The 22,991-nt window shown below is 39.9% G+C and overlaps 1 protein-coding gene across 10 annotated transcripts in view; it reads right to left on the reverse strand.

Annotated features, from left to right (window-relative positions):
* Window positions 1-22,991, reverse strand: part of PPFIBP1 (PPFIA binding protein 1) — a 177,470-nt gene that overhangs the window by 126,842 nt on the left and 27,637 nt on the right. The gene's annotated exons all lie outside the window — the stretch shown is intronic.

Consider the following 22,991-nt stretch of genomic DNA (forward strand, 5'->3'; position numbering starts at 1 on the left):
AGCCATACTCACTCTGTGCTCCATTTTCTCTTCTATTATCAACACCACATCCACGGCAAAGGCCAAATCTCTGTGCTCAATATTGTGGGATATAATTTGTACTTCATGTGAGTACTGGATCCCCAGAATCCCAGGGGAAAGAGGTACTCAAAAGACTAAAGTAAAGCTGTATATTAAAGGTGTGAAAGTGCTACAGGACATAGATTACAGGATCCAAAATGACTTTACAGAGAGCCTAAAGTTGCAGGGGTACCCAAATGGAATAAAGGTTTACACCACGCACTTCAGAGCTGTTTAGGCCTATGTCCAAAATCCTGGCTCCCTGTGACTGGAAACAGAGTGCAGGCGTTACAATCAAACAAGTTAGTTTGATGCCTAACCATGCTCAAAACCGTATTTGTAGCAAATTCTCCTGTCTTGCTCAATCAAATCTCTCGTATTCTCCTTTTCTCACTGCCAACGGGATTGAGTGTTTCGACCTATTCATTCATTTGGGCATTTAATCACATATTGATTTTCACTGTTTAAATATTCCAGAAGTGCATTTTGCCTCCTCAAGAAGACTTTGTTATCAAAGAATGGATTCTTTCAAATAGACCCTTGGCATTTTCAAATTTTAGGTTCAAGGTCCCTGACAAGTAGTACTAGCTTAGCTGAGAAGCAATTTAAATCATAAGGGTGGGCTGTCTGGGTAGTTACATAGGGCCAGTCAACCATAAACATCTGTATTCCAGCACGGCTTTGTGTATAAAGTAACTCATATGGACAGACTTAAAACTTATTTCTTTCTGGGATGCTCAGAAAAAAAAGCTCAAGGCTAGGGCTAAAGTAAAGATCAAGTTAAGTGGTACAAGAAAGGGAAGGCTCTTAGCCAAAAAAATAGACACTAAAGAGTTGAAGAAATTACATGTTGTAGTATATTTGCAAATCTGAAGTTGGACAAATGGCTTGGAATCCATCCTTATGCTCTAAAAGGGTTCAGTGTACATCATACAGTGTTCTCACAATACCGAGCACCATGCGGTAAATACTAGCTGAGTGGATAATCTGATAATCTCTGATGTGCCAAAATCTTCAGTGAACCCATTTTCTAAGCCAACATCAAATTCAATGTAGTCAGATTTCCAGTAGGGTTCCAAGATCTCAGTATTTGCAGTGTGTACTGACTTATTACATCAAATAAAGCCCACATGGTTTTAAATTAACATGTTGCTTCACAATCATATTTGTAGCGTTTAGTAATGGCTTGCCTTTTTTTTTTTTTTTTTTTTTTTTTTTTTTTTTTTTTAACATTTTCATGCACAGCTTTCTTGGCCAACACTGGCAAATTATTTTTTTGCTTCTCACAGAAAGATTCTAACTCAAAGATTCTAAGCAATTTTGGAATTCAAAAGTTGTTATTCTTTGAAAGTTTTGACTGAATTGATTGAAATGACTAAGGCCTGCCATGAAGTTTTATATAAAAATAAACATGCACAGTTGCTTGCGACATGAGACAGCGGGGCGAGGGTGAAGGAATGAACATGGCTCAGTTTCCTAACACACCAACTGTCCTTTGTTGCAAACGCTTTTTCATACAAAAACTATCATGGGCTGAAGTTAAATTTTACATAACAATATATTCCAACTTTACATAACAAATATTATGGGCTATAATGTGAATTTTACCCAACAATATATTTTAAACAGTTGACTTCAATTAAATTTTGGGCAGGAAGTTTAGAGTAGACATTTCCATTACTTACACATTTCTTGGAGCATAAGCATAGTTTTATAGAAATCAGAGATTGCTGATTATAGTCAGTCATGTCCTCAGTGGGAAAAATATTCTATAAATGTTCTGAAATATGTTCTATCCCTATTGAAGGTGTAGGAGAAACAACTGCACGGCCCTAAAATCTTGGCCCCCATACCCAAGAAATGTTATAGAACCAAGTACTTCTACCTATATCATTAACTAACGTGTTACCGCAAATATCACTCAAAAAATCACTCTGATCCCACAAGCATTCTTAAAGAGCATTCTGAACTAATGTGAATTTGTATAGTAATTGTTTGAATACAAACAATGACTTCAGTCCATTGGTATATAACACGTTATCATGGCAGTAGAACTCTGTGAACCAACATACCCCAGGGCGCTCATCATAGCTCTGGAAAGTAGGCTGGCCTCTAATGAACTCTGTCACTGCTGACCCAGCAAAACAGTAAGGACTCTTTCCCTTAAATTGCCCCACATAGAATCAATCTATTTTCATTGTCAGACTAGGGCCATGATCTCTGCATCACGTGTATTTTAGAAATACATGGGGGTTGACTGACATGTCCTAAGAATTAAGCTAGTGAATTATAAGAAATTATTCAAAGAAAAAAACCTCTCTCTCTCTTTCTTGGCCTGCTTTCTTATTGTAACAGAGCCACATTGGAAGACGCTTTTTTCCAGGGTAGAATGGCACTGGCAATGGTTTACAAAAGCCCGAAAAGTCTTTTAGCCTTGGACCTAGCGTGTCATATTATTTAAGCTAAAGTAAATAAATTGGGCAAATGAGCAAATAATTTATATATATACTATTCACAATATTATTTATAAGAAAAAAATGGCAACCATTTAAATGTCTAACAATAGTGCCACTAAGGTACATCCATCAAACAGACTATTAAGCAGGCCAAAGTTGTAGAGGTGATTACCAATGGTTAATGACACAGGACATTCATGATGTATTAGTTGATCCATTTTTTGTAAGCATATACATTAAACGTCAGGAAGGATGCTGTCTATGGTTTTCAACACCTTCTCCTTTATCACTGAGCCTACAGTAGTCTACCAGTCCATATCTTTAGACAGGGGTGAGGTGTGAGGGATGAAGAGAGAGGTACACACGTTTTTTCAAAACTTCCCCCACGCCCAGTGTCCCTGCTGGGTCTTCTGCCTTTCTCTGAGATACACGATCATACTCCAACCTGCTCACAGTGGTATTCTCTGCATGGCAGAATTTCAGATGAATGTGATTTTATTTTCCTGTTTTGCTTATCTATATTTTATAATTTTTTTAATTTTTTTAACGTTTTATTTATTTTTGAGAGAGAGTGCGAGTGGGGGAGGGGAGGAGAAAGAGGGAGTCACAGAATCTGAAGCAGGCTCCAGGCTCCAAGCTGTCAGCACAGAGCCCGATGCGGGGCTCGAACTCACGAACCGTGAGATCATGACCTGAGCTGAAGTCGGACGCTTAACCGACGGAGCCACCCAGGCGCCCCTATATTTTATAATTTTACAATAAAGAGCATTTCTGCCAAAGGGAGCATGATGACTAACAGTGTAGAATATGGGACAGATCAGCCTGGGTTTAAATTTTTGGCTACATGATCAAATTACTTAACCTAAGTTTCCCATTCGACAAATGGGCAAAATAATATTACAGCAGTCTTTTTATTAGAGAAGTTAATAGACACTCCATATTGGATAAAGGAAATGAGTATTATGTACTATATAATACAAATTTAAGTGTTTACACCTTAAAGAAAAAAATAAATCCAAACCCCAGTCTCACGGGAAAAAAAAATATCAACAAAAACATGGGAAAAATTTTATTTGCAATGGTAACAAAAATGCCTATTTAGCAGCCCCAAGTTACCATTTTACATATACCAAACAAAAATGCCCAATGCTCAGTTTCAATGCTGTAGTGAAATTGCTGGTCGTTCATTGTTAGCGGCACTATATTTAACATGAATCTTTTAGGAAAGCATTTAGGCTCTATTGTAGTAAGAGTTAGTAATTCCTCCAACGAGTTTATCTTCAGGAAATATGTGCCTAAAGCAAAAAGTAATATGCAAAAAGATGTTCATAACAGAATCCTACATAACAGTAAGTAACTGGAAATATTTGAATATCCACTGTTAAAGGGACAGTCAACGTCAGAAGACCATGGAGAAACAAAATACACCTTCAAGTGAAAACAACAGAATTCAAAATATCTATACTCTACCCCTATATAAAACATTTAGACCTGAGCACAAGAATAACTGAGGTGATGGAGGTGCATGGGGAATAGGGAGGAGAGGCTTCTAGACTGAGGGGCAGTGAGTACAAAAGCGGAGTTATAGCTCAACATGGCGCCCTCAACAGTTGGATCAGAAGACATGGTCAGTGGGCCATGCCAACTATGTCCATTGCATGGTAGATAATACCAGACTTCCTATTTCTAAGGAAGGAAGACCAGATTTTACTAGTAATTTCATGAATGGATTGAAGCCAGCTAGTCACACAAAACAAAAGAGGTCTCTGAAAGGAAGCCTGGGAGCTCCACCGCCATGAGGCATCCTCCATTCCTGGTGTCCTGCCAACGACTGCAAAGTATTACAGTTTACATATACCCAGGCATGTGGATGGACGGATTATGTTATTATAATTTAACCAAAACAACCTCCATGAAATGGACAAGCGGTTTTATAGGACCCACAGATGGATGATAATATCAATAAGGTAATAAGCACAAGTGAACATAAACTCGTGAATCTGATACCTCTACTTGTTCAAACCACACAACCATACAGTAGTCCTTGTCCCTCTAAAGATGACATTGTCACAGTGAGAAAGTTTTCGCAAAGAAACATGTGCATTTGGAAAACAGAAGTTTGAAACTATTTCCATCATTATGACATTTTCCTCGCAAATAATGTCACATCCATAAACTGCTCCTATCTGTACTCTCTAAAAATGTAGACACAGAATTTTCTAATCTGCCTTACAACCTACAAAATTAGGACTTTTAGTTTTTAAAGTCCTATTAAAAATAGGAAAACGCAGCATGTTCCCATTCTTTCATAAAGAAATGATTGAAGTTCTTTCTTAAAAGGGCAAATAATAGTTGCCATGTATTGAGGGCTTACTGTTTATTGGGTCAGGCTCTGTTATCAGGGCTCGATGTGTGTTAATCGCTCAGTCTTTAACACTATCCCTGATGCAGAGACTATAATTATTATAATAATCTTATTTCAGAGATACAAAGACTGAGACACAGATTATACAAATTCCAATCTGGTAAATAAACAAGACAGGATTCTAATCTACATAACTGAACCCTAGAAGGTCTGTTCTTAACCACTCTGAATACTGCACTAGGTTACAATTTACTGGCTGATTTCAATCAAACCTTTGTGCAGCTGATGGATAAAAATGAACAAGCAGTGAACAATGCATGTCTCCCATTTGGATACGCATGTACTTAAGATTAACTTTTTCAATGATGACAACTGAAAAAATAAGTATATGAATAAACTGAACTTAGAAACAGCGTAATTAGTGTATCACAAAGTGGAAATAGATTTTTAAAACTAAGGCAGCAAATGCAATCATATTATTCTCACTAAAATTATCACTCAGAAAAAAAATGCCAAAAATTAGAACACTGAACATTAATGAAGATAAAACTATTTTTCAAACATAGTTTTATGTCCTTTGAATTCCTACTTTTGTGTTTACAATATCTAATATGTTAGTGCGATAATGTATATGTTAATTATAATAAGTACATGTACTGGAGGAGAGGCTCACAAATTTAATGACAGCAGTACCCTGGCTCAAAAGTTTAGAGATACTGCAGAAGGTTTTAAAGCAGGAGAAAACAATCAAATTTGCACTTCAAAAAGCTCTTTCTGAAGGCAACATCAGAGGATGAATTTGCCGCAGGGGTGCAGCTACCGGTTCCTGAAGGCCTGAGCTTGGCAGTGACAGGGAGAGGAAAACTGAGAAAAGCATTTAGGACACTCATCAGTCATGAAGCAACAGAAGTCAATGATGACTCTATGGTTTCTGACTTGTGGTGACAGGGAATTCAGAAGAGAATATAAAATCAAGTGTATGTGTTGGGATGCGGGGGGAGGGGAGCAATGATAATTAAACTCTGATCACATTGAGATCACAATGCCCTGGAACCATGGGGTGAATGCATCCGAGGTAATTGGAAAAACGGGGCTGGAAAGTTCAGGAAAGAGCCTGGGCTCATTCATGGGGGAGCTTCATCTGTTTATAAGTGGTCACTGACAAGGTAAGTTTCCAGAAGCTCTGGAACACTTAACACATTTAAGAGGTTGAAAGAGATGAGCTTGGTAAAGAAACACATAGTATTGGCAGCCTTACATTCTACAGGAATAAGCGAATAAACATAATCAAGTTACAATTAAGCTGTCATACACAACATACCATGTCATTATAAGAAAAAGTACATTTTCCCTATAAACCTTGATTTTAAATAGTCAACAAGTAAAAAGAATATAAAAGTGCCTAATGGGATTAAGAATAAAACCTCCCTAGGACCCAGAAAACACGAAAAAATAACTTCTGATGCTACTCTTGCTACATTTGATTAACTGCCTGGCCAACACTGATGATTCCTCTTTCCCATCAGGACCCTACCAGCCCTCCTTTGTCGTGATATAAAGATCGACTTTGCCTTTTTGAGGCAACTGTGGATACATTCAATGTCTTCTCGTAAGGGGAAATAAAATCTCAACTGAAAGCAAACTTTACTACATTTCCGTTGCCCTTCAAATTTTTTATATGTAGACTTTCTCCATAATGATAAAAGGATATAAACTTTATCTTAGGTCTTAGTGTCCTGACGAGGATAAAACCTCAGGGAGGCTAATCAACCCTCTCTGACTTAAAAATAGTACCACACGTTGAATTTACCAGCTCTTTTTTTCCACAAGTTTTTATTATGGACAATTTTAAAGATCTACAAACATAAGTGGATGAATACAATGAATGCCATGCACCCATTACCAGCTTCAACAATCGCTCCTCATGGTCAATAACTGTTTCATCTATGTTCTCTCCCACCCATACCTCCCATATTACCTCGAGGCAAGTCCCAGAACCTCTATCATTTCTTCCACAAATATTTCAGTATATGTCTCTAAAAGATAACATAAGTTTAAGACTATTATCCTAAAATTAGTAATAATTCTTAATGTTAGGAAAAGGAATTTCTATTTTAATACCATCACATTTCCAGTCAATGATCACATTTCCAATGGCCCTTTATAAGTCATGTTTTATTTATTTTTTTTAATTTATTTGGAGAGACAGAGATAGTGTGCACGTGTGCATATGTGAGTGGGGGAGGGGCAGAGAGAGAGAAAGAGAGAATCCCAAGCAGGCTCCATGCTGCCAGCACAGAGCCGAACATGGGGCTCAAACTCATGAAGCATGAGATCGTGACCTGAGCTGAGATCAAGAGTCGGACACTTAACCAACTGAGCCACCCTGTCACCCCTAATAGTCATATTTTAAAAAACCACTTGTTTGTTTGCATTAGGATCTCATCAGGGTTTACCACTATGGTTGACTGATAGGTCTGTTAAGAATTTTTTAATCTACAGGTTTCCCCCTTCATCTCTTTTCTTTCTCCTTGAAGATTGCTAGGTTGAAGAAACTGGATTTGTCCTGCAGAGTATCCCACAGTCTGGCTGCATTGGCAGTACAATTTAACAATTTTAGTTCACCTTTAAAATTCAGGTGGTGAAATTTTTTCCTGCCTCTTGTTGATATAGATACCCCACGGTGCAGTGAACAAAACCAGCATGCTTTTCTATTCTACTGACATTAAGTAATATGGAAAACAACCTGAGAGACACTATTTAAGGATGCTATAAAATTATCTTTGGGGCAGAAACAGAAGTTGGGCCCTGGACTTCTAAAGTCATATTTAGGTCATAGGAACAGGCACAGGTAACAAATGTTCCAGACCTTCCCCTTCCAACTCCCCCTAATAGTATAAAGAGGTCAGGGTGGGCTCTAGAACAAGCAGGTTAGGGTGATTCCCAGCCCCACCACTCTCCAGCTGTGTGGTCTGAAACACACTTCCTTAACTTCTCTGTGCTTCAGGGCCCTTATCCATAAAATGCACATAACATACTCCACACCTACTGTGTGAAAATACAGCAAGCTAATTCAGAGAAGGAGCTTGGCACTCCACAAGCTCCCCCCAAAAAGTTGTCATCGTGATTGTTTTTAAGTTACTGTCCCTAATTAAAAGTGAAAATCTCCCTCTCAAAACTAAAGCTCAACTTTGAGGTACCACCTCTTTTCTTCCCCCACTAAGGGATGACTCTAAATTGAGTGTTATCCTAAAGACTTTTTGCCTCACATGAGTTCCTGCCAATTTCTGTCTATAATGGTACTTCAGAAGAAAAACTACCCCTGCTGTGGGATAATACATCATCCATATTTTGCAAACAGCAGGAGAATCAGCTGTCTTTGAACAGTCACAGAACTAATCTTCTTGGCTATTTAAAACGCATTCAAGTGGGAGACAGATTTTTTTTCCTTAGACTACCATGTGCCAAGCATGGCATTTAGCACAAGCAACTTCATGAATCCTAATCTGTTGGGTTTTAAAAGGGGAAAATCCAATGGTTTCATGTTTTAATTATTAAGAACCTGAAAGTTTTCATTTAAAGTATGTATTCAGCGCCTACTACTGGGTCACATGCTATGGGGGGTTAAAAATTAATAACAGGGCACAGTCTCTGGGAAAAAAAGTCCAGTAGGAGAGGGGCGCCTGGGTGGCGCAGTCGGTTAAGCGTCCGACTTCAGCCAGGTCACGATCTCGCGGTCCGTGAGTTCGAGCCCTGCGTCGGGCTCTGGGCTGATGGCTCGGAGCCTGGAGCCTGCTTCCGCTTCTGTGTCTCCCTCTCTCTCTGCCTCTCCCCCGTTCATGCTCTGTCTCTCTCTGTCCCAAAAATAAATAAAAAACGTTGAAAAAAAAAAATTAAAAAAAAAAAAAAAAAAAAAAAAAAAAAGTCCAGTAGGAGAGAGGAGGGGTTTACTAGTGATCTATAATGTAAAAGAACATAATACAATGATAAGTGTCACATGAGACAGTCAGATGAAATGCTAGGAGAAAAATCAGGTGGGAAAAATAAATGAGGGTAGATAAGGGGAGCCTTTTAAGGAGGTAATAGGTAAGATGAAAGACCGGACAATGTGTAGGACTTCAATATGCCAGAGGAAGGATTGGGAGAAGCAAAAAGAGAATTTCAGACAAAGGAAACAGGAGCAGGGGGGCTGAAGGGTGGGGGCATTCAGGGAACAGCAGTAGCTCTGGCTGGAGTGTAGGATGTGTGAAAGGCAATGAGAAAGGAGGCTAAGAGGACTCAATGGGACTGGATCCTAAAAGCTCTCAATGAGCAGTGGTGAGGAAGCTGGACGGGTAAGTAACCAAGAGGTTTGAGGTTTTTTGAATGTGACTGGCACAGTTAGAGCTGTGTTTCATATAAATTAATACAGATGCACAGAGGTGAAGGGAGACGGCCATCTGTATCCTAATTCAGAAGTCAGGCACCTCTGAGTCAAGTCAAGAAGAAAGCAAGCTACAAATACCAGCTATACTTTGGACAGAGAAAATAGGACTTGGTGACTCAAACGACAGACCTGAAAAAGAACTCCAAGTCAGCTCCAAAGCTTTGAACCTAAATGTCCGAAAAAATAGTGGCACCGTTAATGAAATTGTAAATTCAAAGAGCTGGGATTGGAAAGCAGTGACACAATGAATCCCATTGGAATATGCTGACTTTGATGTCCCAGCAGAACACACACAGCGGGTCACCATAACCAACAGCAAAAGTGTTTAGAGAGGGCCAGTGAGAGAGTCTTGGAGAAGTAATACGCATAGGATACCTCTCCTCACTTCATGTCACCACACAGGCATTTTATCATCTCACATCCTCACAAGAAGGGGGGTACAGCACGGGAAGAATTTTGAGACCACATTCATTTAACTTATTACAACATATTGTCATAATTGTCCTATTTTATTATCAATGGTTATAATTAATCTCTCACCGTGCCTAATTTATAAGTTAAACTTTAACCATAAGTATGTACATATAGGGGAAAAAATAGCATATACAGGGTTCAGTACTATCTGTGGTTTCAGGCATCCACTTGAGGTCTCGGAATACATATCCTGTGGATAAGAAGCACCTACTGTGTTAGGTTTTTTAGGAAAGGACATTCTGAATATTTTAATGCAAATAAAAGGGAGTGTAGAGGAAACAACTGAACACCTGCTTGGGATTCTCTCTCCCCCTCTCTCTGCCCCTCCCCCTGAGGCAAGAAAGAAAATGAACGGCCCTGGAGACAATAAATGGTGGCCAGTGAAAATACTCAAATACGAAATACATTGGGGGGGGAGGGGAGGGAAGGAAAGCGGAGCTTGAAAACCACGATGACTAGCTGTCATATTTGTTTTGTCGGCCTATAGAGAGTTTCAAACACTGTGACTGAGACTTGCACAGATTTCACCTAGAAAATCAGAGATCTGATTCTTCTAGAGAACACAGAACATGGGCCAACTGGGCCCCAGCTTCCATAGGCCAACAATTGCTGCTACCCACACCTGAGGCGTGGCTGGCACCCTGTGGTTCACCACAGTCCCAGCCTGCCACCACATCCATTTTAGTCATTTCAAAGGCTCCTCTAGGCAACGGCTTTGTGACCCCTGACCCACATCTTTTCAACAAAAGAAGGCGATGATGTCATCCTTACAAAGTCAGTCGGGGAGTATGGACCGAGACTTGAAAACTGTGAAAAAATATTGTAATAGTCATGGAAGGAAATGGGTTAGGAAGTCCACGGGAGATGAAATGTTATCTATTAGTCTGATGAAAGGGAGCAGTGATTCGTCACTTTGCCTGGCAGTGCCCTACAGCCTGGAAGCAGAGGTCACGGGGCAGTCCTGGTATTAGGCAGGAAGACTAAGTCTGGGGTGCTGGGGAGACCTCGGTGAGGAGACTGGCTAGGACCTGCCCTTGGGTGGGGGAAAGGGAGGTCCGATGGTGCTGGTGGCCTGGGAGAACAAAGACACATCATGGGAGCAAAGAGGGACCTGGAAGGTAAGGTAAGGGTTTTCCCAGAATTTTTCTGGCAGGAACTTGGAAGTATCATCTGTATAAAAACATTAGAGGACAGACATACATCAGAGGCTAAGTGGAAGAACTGAGAGACTTGGGAAAGAAAGTAAAAGCAAGTATAAATAGTGCAAAAGGGAAAAGTTAGCCTTGCAAAAATTTACCTTTAGTGGATCTTCGCCTCCCTGCTGTTCAACTCCTAGAAATTACATGGAGTAGATTTCCACTTATGGAAAGGAAAAAAAACAAAAACAAAACCAGTAAAACATGACCAGGCTTCATAAATCATAATGAAGTAAGTTCAGAGAATTATATTTTTGTGAAATGAGCCATATCAATGTTAAAGACGACAATTTTTAAACTACACACTTGACTTCCCTTCAAATATCCGCAGGTACAATTTTGAAGATAAAAAGTACACTCATTCTGGGGTGCCTGAGTGGCTTAGTCGGTTAAACATCTGACTCTTGATTTGGGCTCAGGTCATGATCTCACTCTTTGTGACATGGAGCCCCATGTCAGGCTCTGCACTGACAGTGTGGAGCCTGCTTGGAATTCTCTCTCCCCCTCTCTCTCTGCCCCTCCCTCGCTTTTGCTCAAAATAAACATTTAAAAGTAATACAGTCATTCTTTGTCCTTAAACACAGAGGATTGTATACATTATCTTGAGTTTTAAAGAAGGAAGGAGATCAGAAGTTCAACATTTAACAAATTCACAATGTCTCACACAGCAAATGCATGTAAAAAGGGAAGAAACCCAGTGTTCATGACCTGCCCAGTGCCTGAACCTTTAGGGTCTGTATATTCCTTAAGTCCCTTTATGTTTAAAAGAAACACACACACACCCCCCAAAATGTTAAATGCAGAGAATAATTCTAGAAGGTTACACCCAGACCAGTAGTCTGGCAGCTCTGGGCAGAGAACAGTAATGGGTGGAGGTGCCATGACAGAGCACAGTGGGGGACCTTAAGCCTCCACCTTCAATGCCAGTTACTTATTTTTACAGTAAGAATGCATTTCCAAATTTAAAAAAAAAATTTAAACTTTAATAAAATGAAGCTAAAGCAACCTTTCTAATAATCAAAGAAATGGAAATCAAAACGAGACCCTTTCTGGGGCACCTGGGTGGCTCAGTGGGTTAAGCACCCTACTTCGGCTCAGGTCATGATCTCGCAGTTCATGGGTTCGACCCCCACATCAGGCTCTGTGCTGACAGCTCAGAGCCTGGAGCCTGCTTCAGATTCTGTGTCTCCTTCTCTCTCTGCCCCTCCTCCACTCACACTCTCTCTCCCTCTCAAAAAATAAACATTAAAAAATTAAAAAAAAAAAAAACAAAAAAAAACAACACGACCCTTTCACAGGCTTGAAAGCCTACCGCACAATATTTGCAAAGGCGTGGGAAAACAGGAAGTCTAACAGTGTTGCTGCAGTTGTTCTTCTCTGACAGATAATGCAAGCCCATGGCACAAAATCTAGAAGGTACAAAGGACCTCTTCTCAAAATTGAGTCTCCTTCCCTCCCCTATGCACCAGACACCCAGTTCCCCTCCTTGGAACCAACTACTGGTAAGAGTTTCCTGGGTGTCCTTCAGAGGACCCACTAAATCACGGGAGAGAGTGTAAAACAATACCCTTTATTGAATGACAGTTTAGCAGCATCTATCAACATTTAAAATACACACATACCTGTTGCCTAGCAACTCCATCTATGTGCCTACATGCTCACTGCAACATTTTAGAGGTAATGAGTAACTAGACACCATTTAAATGTAAATAAACAGAGTACACCCACCCAATGGAACACTATGTAGTCATTACAAAAATGAGAGAGGGAAAAGAGGACGCTGCTAAACAAAATACCAATATGAAAGCATTTTTATAAACCAACCAAAATTTCTGGATATACGTATGTGTGTTTGGCCATTGTCATGTCTGGGAGGATATTCAAACCATTTCTGTTAATTACAGACCATTAGAAATGAGAAAGGAGTGACAGAAAAGAGAAGGCTTTCATTTTTTAATACTATATTACTATGTGAATTTCACAATGAAGACAGACTGCTTTGGTGACTTAAGAGTTTTAAGAATTGGGGTGCCTGGGTGGCTCAGTCAGTTAAGTGCCCAACTCTCAGTTTCAGCTCAGGTCATGATGTCACTCTTTGTTATTAAGTTCGAGCCCCATGTCCGGCTGCGTGGTGATGGTGTGGAGCCTGCTTCGGATGTCCTCCCCCTCTCTCTCTGCCCCTACCCGACTTGTGCTCTCTCCTTCTCTCTCTCTCAAAATAAACAAACTTAAAAAAGAAAATTTTAAGTGCTCAACATCACTCATCATCAGGGAAATACAAATCAAAACCACAATGAGATACCACCTTACACTTGTCAGAATGGCTAACATTAATAACTCGGGCAACAACAGATGTTGGCGAGGACACAGAGAAAGAGGATCTCTTTTGCATTTTTGGTGGCAGTGCAAGCTGGTGCAGCCACTCTGGAAAACAGTATGGAGGTTCCTCAAAAAACTAAAAATAGAACTACCCTACGACCCAGCAATTGCACTACTAGACATTTATCCAAGGGATACAGGTATGCTGTTTCGAAGGGACACATGCACCCCCATGTTTATAGCAGCACTATCGACAATAGCCAAAGTATGGAAAGAGCCAAATGTCCATCGAGGGATGAATGGATAAAGATGTGGTAGATATATACAATGGAGTATTACTCAGCAATCAAAAAGAATGAAATCTTGCCATTTGCAGCTACGTGGATGGAACTGGAGGGTATTATGTTAAGCGCAATTAGTCAGAGAAAGACAAATATCATGTGACTTCATTCATATGAAGACTTTAAGATACAAAACAGATGAGCATAAGGGAAGGGAAGCAAAAATAATATATAAACAGGAAGGGGGACAAAACATAAGAGACTCTTAAATATGGAGAACAAACAGAGGGTTGCTGGAGGGGTTGAGGGAGGGGGGATGGTTAAATGGGCAAGGGGCATTAAGGAATCTACTCCTGAAATCACTGTTGCACTATATGCTAACTTGGATGTAAATTAAAAAATGAATAATTTATTTAAAAAAAAAAGAATTTTAAGAATTAAAATAAAGCTAACAGAAATCCATATTACATAGATGAAGCTGGCATCTGTAACAACATCCTGCATGTATGTTATTAAAAAGACAAAGATATGGTAGGTGCACACTTGAATATCCAAGGACTGGCCCAGTGAACAAATGCACGATTATACAAGGATGAATGGGAATCCTGTGTGCAGAGGAGTGCAAGAGTCCCAAAGCTGGTGAGGGAGGCAAGAATGGCCTAGCCACCCATAACATGCAAGTTTCTTTCTCTTCTTATAGACCCAAATTCAACTTCCATGACGTGACTGAAAATATTGGGGGTAGACAAAGAAAGGTGATAGGCATGGCAAGAAAGACATCTAATAAAAGTATTTTTGGGGGGACCTAGTTGGCTCAGACTGTAGAGTGAGTATACACAACTCTTGATCTCAAGGTTGTAAGGTCGACCCCCATGCAGATATCACTCAAAAATAAAATCTTAAAAGAAAAAAAAAGGGGGGGTGGTATTCTTGAACACAGGAATTCCAAAAGATCTCCAGGAATCTTCCTAAGTCCACTTTCTAAATTTTAGCCAGAAGCCAAACTTCCTTCCTGAAAAGGTGCGCATCAAGTGTAGAAGATAAACTTTAATCCAAGAACATGCAGGATATTTGTCACGAGGACATGCAGCAGAGATGAAAAGGCTGACAAGGCAGAGTTAGACTATTAGAATGTATCAGTGTCCCTCTATCTCCAGTGCTGATCAAGGGAAAGGATGCATTCACTGATTCCATGGAAGTTTCCCAGTCTTGCCGGCAGATAAGCCCCTGAAAAGCAGAATGCCCTACAAGGCAACATTCATTCAGAATCGGATGAAGGTTGGTAAATGTCCTTTCCAGCAGCTATGCCCCAACGCTCTTCAGATGTTGGTCTTCTCTCTCACACTCCCTGGATTAGTTTTCTGTTGCTGCCACAACAAATGACCACAGATTTAGCTGCCTAAATACCATTTATTTGTTATCTCACAGTTTCTGTGGGTCAGCAGTCTATGGCCCAGCTGGGTCCCCGCTCGAAGCTTCACAGGCAGAAATCAATGTGGTGGCAGGGCTGTGTTCCTTTCTGGAATCTCTGGAGATGAGCTCATTCAGATTGTTGGCAGCATTAATCCCATGTGGCTGTAAGATTGAGATCCCCTTTTCCTTGTTGGCTGTGGTCTGTGGGCTGGGGGTTGGCCACTTGGCTTGCAGCCTCCTTCAAAGTCGGCAATGGCAAGTGAGCCCCCTTCATGTTCCTCCCCATGGGTCCCCCTCCCTCCACTGCCTCCCTCCACTGCCTCCCTCTCTGCCCCATCTCTCTGACTGAATCTTCAGCTTTTCAAGGCTTATTAATTACTTACCTTGGGCTCGCCTGGATAATCAAGGCTACCCTCCCTGTCTTAAGGTCAGCCGACTACTGATCTTCACTCCATCTGCAAAGCTCCTACACAGCAATACCCAGATTAGTGTTTGCTTGAACAACCAGGAGACAGGCAGGGCATCCTAGGAGGGCGTCTTTAGAATGACGCCTACCACGTTCGTTTATACTCTGAAGTGGAAAAAATAATGACCCAAGGATTCCAATATACCTGGATTTTTCAGAGTATGATAACGAACTGGCTCTGGTTTTACATGAATTATTTTGATCAAACCTACAAATAACTCTGAATAAATATTATTATAAACACCTTTATAATCAACAAAACTATGGCTTAGAAGTTAAGTGAGAACACAAGAGCTGGAAGTAGAATCAGAATGAAATCTGGTTTCAGCTATCTAAAAAAGCTCATTTCCTTTGATATTTCAGAAAGCATGGCACAATTGTGACTTTAAAAAAGGAGTGGCTGCAGGGCGCATGGATGGCTCAGTTGGCTAAAGGTCTGACTTCGGTTCAGGTCACGATCTCACGGTCCGGAGTTCGAGCCCCACATGGGGTTCTTTGCTGACTGCTCAGAGCCTGGAGCCTGCTTCAGATTCTGTGTCTCTGTCTCTCTCTGCCCCTCCCCCATTCACACTCTGTCTTGCTCTCAAAAAAAATGAATAAACATTAAAAATAAACAAAAATAAAAAAGGAGTGGCTTAGTAAGGATACTGATAAGGATACTGATACTTAACAGGACTTAGTAATTAAGTGGCTCTATAAGTTAAAGATGGAGGACAAAATAAAATCAAGCCCAGCTACCACTTAAAGGACAAACTGAGGATTAAGAATTAATTTAGGGGGGGCCACCTGGGTGGCTCAGTCGGGTAAGCATCTGACTTCAGCTCAGGTCATGATCTCGCAGTCCGTGGGTTCGAGCCCTGCATCGGGCTCTGTGCTGACAGCTCGGAGCCTGAAGCCTGCTTTAGATTCTGTGTCTCCCTCTTTCTCTGACCCTCCTTGCTGTTTCTCAAGAATAAATGTTTTAAAAAAAGTTTTTTTTTAAAGAAATTAATTTAGGGGCCCCTGGTTGGCTCAGTCGGTTAAGCGTCTGACTCTTGATTTGGGCTCAGGTCATGATCTTTCTGTTCGTGAGATCGAGCCCCACATCAGGCTCTGTGCTGATGGAGTGGAGCCTGCTTGAGATTCTCTCTCTCCCACTCTCTCTGCCCCTTTCCCACTCATGCTCTCTCTCTCTCCCTCTCTCTCTCTCTCTCAGAAATAAACATTAAAAAATTAATTTAAAACTAATTCAAAATTTTAAAAATTACAAAATAGCCATATAATGGGATACCAGTCCTAACACTAAGGAGGCCGCAAAATACTGTGTATATGACTGTGCATGTGTCTGTGCACAGGCATGTATATATGTTCACACACACACACTCACTTCCACTTACTTTTTATTCAACAAATAGTTATGCAGCATCTCCTAAGTATCAGGCAGTTGTTAGTTGCTAGGCATAAAGCAATAAACAAAGCCAAGTCCCTGCCTAGAAACAGCAAATAAATAAACAAGTGAAAATATAAGAGAGAGTAATAATTCCATGCAGAGAAGAAAGCAGGGTGAGGGAAGAGGGAACTCGGAAAGGAGGGATGTTATTTTATATAGCTGGTCAAGGAAAGCTGCATTGATGTAGTGCCATCAGAACACAGTCCTGAAGAAAACGAGTGAGCCATTCAATTCTACAGGCAGAAGGAACAGAAATTGCAAATGCCCTGGGGCAGGAGTAGCTAGCAGAATTAGAGGAAAAGAAAGGAGGCCATTGTGGCTGCAACAAAATAAAGGAGGAGGGGAGGAGCTGGAGGAGAGGTCAGGAAGTTAGGGAAGGTGGGGGTGGGAGAAGACGCAGGAATTTTGTGTCACTGTGAAGACTTTGGATGGGATTTCCTACCGAGGAAGATGAAACCTCATCAGAGTTCTGCACAAAAGAAAAATGGCACCATTTTTCCACAAATAAAGAACTGAAGTTCAAAACACCAAATCTAGTAATAATTACCTCCCTACGATGAGATGATTATTTACAGACTTCCGTTTTCCAGTTGTACTTAATTATTTTCAAAGAAAAGTTTTGGTGCATAGGATCTCAAGTTAGTTTTTAAGGGCTCCAAAGTGAACCTCACAGTGGCTCTCGTGGGTCAGAATGTTTAGGTTCTCCAGCTCTGGACCAGGAGGGCTGGATTTGGTTACTGATTCCGTGCCCATTCAAGTTGCCTGACTATCCACCTCACTACACTTAGCTTCACACTGAGGTACTAATGCCCGCCTCATCTGACTGTCTACAGGTAAGTCAAACCCTCACACAGTACTCAGCTCATAAGAGCACCGCCCCCTCCCCCCACCGCCTCCCGCAGAGGTATCTGTCAGTATTACCTCCAACCATGTTCCAACCAGATCTGCTTTAAGGAACAGCTAATATGTTAGGAGTAATTGAGAGCATGCATTGGGCACAGACCATGTGTTAACCTGGGCTGTTTCCTTTCATCTACCCTCTGCAAGCTGCTCTCAAGGATGATGCCAGGCTAATCTAACTTAATACCAAAAACCAAGACTGACAGAATCCATTTGGCAACAAACACCAAATCCAAACCAGCAAGACAAACAGACTCACTTTGCGTTCAATTCATCCTTAAGGTTTTGTGAACTCATCTCTGAGGCAAATCTTTCCATTCCTCTCAAGTTTTTCAGACAAGATTTAAAAAACAGCCAATAGTTTGAACTGAAAATGCAGGATAACGGACAGCTACTTGAAAACCGAGGGGAAAACCTCGGATTTTCCAAGACCAAAAAAAAAAAAAAATAACACCATTTTACACAAGAACAAACTTCTGACTACAAAATTTGAAAACACTCAAATACACAGAAATTTCCACGTATAATACATACATATCATGTCAACACAGATTCTCTTGGCAGATAAAGAATATTACACAGACTTTATCCTATCACTACAGAAAGCCTCAGTCATTGTCATCCGACATTCTAGTTTAAATGGCGATTTTAGTGCTTTGTTTTCTGAGGAGGAGGAATAAACAACTTTACCATCTCCTGGTCTATGTGTCTGCTCTAGAGAATGTCAACTTGGCCCAATTACATTTCTTTCTCGTGTAGGGAAATAGCAGGGTTTGTACCACACTGGTGCTGTATGTGTGCAGAGAAATTTCACCATTTAATTTTCATGTCTGGAAGGAAAGGAGCTTATAATCATGCTGCGAGGTATAACTATAATTAGGTTTCAAATACCACAGGTATCCCTATGATCCAATTTAAAAATAACAGAGAGTTCTGGTACTGTATTATTGGGTTGGCTTTTTTTTTCCCCCTTGAACCATCACATTCCTCAAACCTCAGGAATCATGAGAAAACCTTATCGCTGAAAAAGTGTTTTTAATTAAAAAAAAACAAAAAACTAACACAAACTGTTATTAATATTTAGCACCAATAACAATTCCATACATACTTGTAGATGCTTAAAAATCATCATTATGGCTGAGTTATACCTAGCAAAATAGGTTAATGGCAAGTTGAAATTAATAAGCTTAACTTTATTACCTCTGGTGATGCTAATAAGATTTTACAATAACACAGCTTCCTAACTGTGAGGCCACACGATTATACATGCTCCTTTACACTTATATTTTGCAGAAGATGAAACACATATACAATTTATAGGTCTTACTCAAATCTAAGCAGCAGTTTTGTGTTTGTGTGTTTTTTGTGGGAGGAAGGGGAGGAGTATATACTCAAATGTTTTTCCCCAACCACATTCAAAAATTGAGTAAGATAGTTCTTGCCCTATATAAGATAGTATGTTTGATACGTAACATGTGATATTCTATATAATTACACATATGCCCACTTTTCTATACTGCTCCCATTCTGGGAAGGAGACAGAAAATGAAAACAAGCACTCCCAATTCTTGGTTGTATGATCTGATTACTAGAAGTAGCCCTGCTCATTTAAAATCAGTTAGTGTGGGGCACCCAGGTGGCTCAGTCATTAAGCTGCCAACCTTGGCTCAGGTCATGATCTCCCTGTTCGTGGGTTGGAGCCTTGCATCAGGCTCTGTGCTAACAGCTCTCAACCCCTCCCCTACTCACACTGGCTCACGTGAGCTCTCTCTCTCAAAAATGAATAAACTTAAAAAAAAATTCTTTTTAATAAATAAAATCAGTTAGTGGTTCTAAACACCAAATAATACTGAAAACACCAGGAAAGCGTCTAGAGAAAAGACAAATCTACCAGACACAGAGTATGTAAGCATGCTAATCAAGCATTTGTAAAATATAAAATGCCTAATAATCTTATTCCAAAATATTTCAAGAGCCAACTTCCACTCAAACATACCCACTGCATTACAAAAATCCCATGAATGTATAAATTGTACATGAATACCCAAAGTCATACAGAGCATGGTAAGGCCTTGTTGACTCAAAAAACTGACTCCAAGAAATAAAGAAATAGAGCTTCAAATAAAATGGGATCCCTTAAATAACTGAGTAATTCCCAGCTCACAAGATTATAAGAAAACAAACAAAATTTGAGAATCTATTTGGAAATCTGTAGGGGAGAGAGAACTTTCCTAAGCACTTAGAAATTTAAGAAGGCAGTTCACATTCCAGTAATTCCAGGTTTGTCCCCAATAAATCTGTACCACTCATTGTTCATAAAAAAAAAAAAAAAAAAAAAAAAAACCAACTATGGGGGGGTGGCATTTAACACTTAGATAAAATGTAATATGTCTACAGTGTTGGAAATCTTTTGTGAACTGACCTAACAGTAAAAAATAACATGAGTATAGAAGCTAATATTCAAAAGAAAGAGCTCTTTTACGTAACAAATATACCCATGTAAAAATCTCTATCAAGTATCATTCTACAGATGTTTTTAAGTACTTGGTAACCACCTTCACATTTTAATTTTTCAGATTATTCCTGTTCCTTGTACAAAAGTATTAATACCATGATGTTACTCCTCAAAACTTTAGTTTGACACAAAAAAAGCTCAGCAAGAGAAGAAAACATTTTCCTTCATTAATTCAAAGATAACTCAAGCTATGAGATTTCTAAAGCAGACTCCTTTTTCTTTCTCCTAAAATACATATGAAGCCAGTCATGGAGGATTATCAAATAACATGACTTGATGCAATTTCAGATTCTGAGATTAAACAAAATCCAAGCTACTTGGCCAAGTCAGTAAACAACTGGACAAAGCTGAGTTTTGGGGGTGGGGAGAAGTTGCCTAAAAGGGACCTTGGCGATTTTAAGACTCTTAACTCCTCTTTCACCCCCTTCCCTCCAAATACATATGCCAGAGCAAATGTAAAATAACCACTTTGCTTAGAAATGCAGGCCTACACAGATTAATTTATTAGCCTCCAACAATCCAACAATTCCAAGAAGTAACCAGTTTGAAATCTGAAGCAGAGAGGTTAGATGATTTATTAGTAATTCTGTAAGTCATTCTTCCAACTTGCTCTCTTCTGGTCAACGTTGGATGTTAGGGCTAACATTGGATGTTAGGGCTAACAAACGTTGGATGTTTGTCTAAAAGTACCATACAGAAAGAAAATTGTTCCAAAGCAAGACAAATCTAGAAAGAATGAAAGTTTCCTGTTCCTTCAGTAAATGATAATTCTAATGTGGACAATATTCAAGTCTTGGGAGAAAGAAATAATCAACAGGAGATTCCATTTTGAATTCGTAACTCCTTTAAACCTAACGTCATACAAATCTTTCACAAAATCTGTGTAACTTATAATGCAAGCTAAGCCCACAACAGCTAGTCTTAAACCAATGTTCTGGGTATCATCAGGATAGCTTCTGTTTGGTAATATCTCAAAACTGGTTTTTCAGTCTGTAATAATAAATGTTACCATTGACAGAGAATGGAAATACTGTTAACGATTAAAGTCTCCTATTTCTTTCAGTACTTATGTGTTTTATTAAAACACAAATATGCTCTTTGTCACTCCCAGATGGCCATGGGAATGTCCATATTAGCCATCTGTAGGTCAAAAAACCTTATAGTTAGCCATGTAGGAAATAAAAAAAACCTACACTGGGCCTTTGGTTTCTCCAGCAGAAACCAAAGTGTGAACCACAACAAGATGAGCAAAAAATGAGCAAAAAATACTTTACTCTAAAAGCAATACATGTACTCAAGGAACAGTTTCAGTCAATGGGTTAATAGTTAACATCAAACTATTCTGTATTCACTATTCATAATTCAACGTAAGTTTTCACAATTTAAGTTCTAAACACTAAATGTAAGTTTAACATTGACAGGTTTTTTTTCAATGCACAGCCTATTTCAACCCTAAGGCTATTTTTTAAGTTATTCATAATTTTATGTAAAATGGTGTCCAAAAAGCTTAAAAGAATAAATACACTTGGGTCAGGAGATAGAGATCAAGACAATTAACATAAAATAGGGGCTTCCTCCTTCCCAAATAATATTTCTGAAAAAGATCTGAGTCAATGAAAATACAAGCTTGCCAACAGGTAAGAGGTTTTAATTCGGTCTTTGCAGTGCTGCATCATAGCCAAGTGACCATTACTCTTTAGAGAAAGGGGAAAGAGTTGGGTTAAAATATCTTTTGCCTTCAATCCTGATTTATGATCTCCTCCATAGAAAAGCACAATTTCTGCCAAGCAGAGAAACACAAGGCTTAACTTTCCATTTGGGGGGAGCGGGAGGGGAGGGTGAACCCGGTAGCAATCTTTTTTTGCATAAAATAATCACTTTTAGGTAGCTCACTCATGCAAAACACAAAACCAAACAAAGGCATCAGGGATCTATAGTCCTGGCAGGAGCTGCAAAAACAAGAAACGAGAAAAGCCATGTTAAGACACATTTCCAGAGCTTTTTCAGCTTTCATCAGAAACCAGCAGTTCTACTTCCCATGGCCTGTGCCACAGACAAGGGATGCCTTTCTTCTACCACCCTCTCTCTCTGAATAAAACAATTTTTTAAAAGAACCAGAAGGGGGGGCGCCTGGGTGGCGCAGTCGGTTAAGCGTCCGACTTCAGCCAGGTCACGATCTCGCGGTCCATGAGTTCGAGCCCCGCATCAGGCTCTGGGCTGATGGCTCGGAGCCTGGAGCCTGTTTCCGATTCTGTGTCTCCCTCTCTCTCTGCCCCTCCCCCGTTCATGCTCCGTCTCTCTCTGTCCCAAAAATAAATAAAAAACGTTGGAAAAAAAAAAATTTAAAAGAACCAGAAGGAACCAGCTGTTTTACAAAAGCACAGAACCTTATCAAAGTCTAAATGTTTTCTGATGCATCTCAACGAACCCCCACCACCTCCTTGAAATGACTATACTCACTCGGGTGCTGGAAAGGCCTGCCTTCCCTGAGTCATTTTGCCCACCTCACCCCAGCCTCATCTCCCTGGAGGACTGTCCTCAGGGATCAAACAATACAAGCTCTTCTGCTTGGCAAGCTGACAGAAGTTTTATAGTAGCAGTCCTGTCTCCTTTAACTTCCTAGGACATCAAATTCCAGTTCTTCAAAACACTCCTAATAGGTCACAATTTCCAGATCTCTGGTCATATTAT

The sequence above is a fragment of the Neofelis nebulosa genome, chromosome 8 (genome assembly GCF_028018385.1).
Source record: "Neofelis nebulosa isolate mNeoNeb1 chromosome 8, mNeoNeb1.pri, whole genome shotgun sequence".
Lineage (NCBI taxonomy): Eukaryota > Metazoa > Chordata > Mammalia > Carnivora > Felidae > Neofelis > Neofelis nebulosa.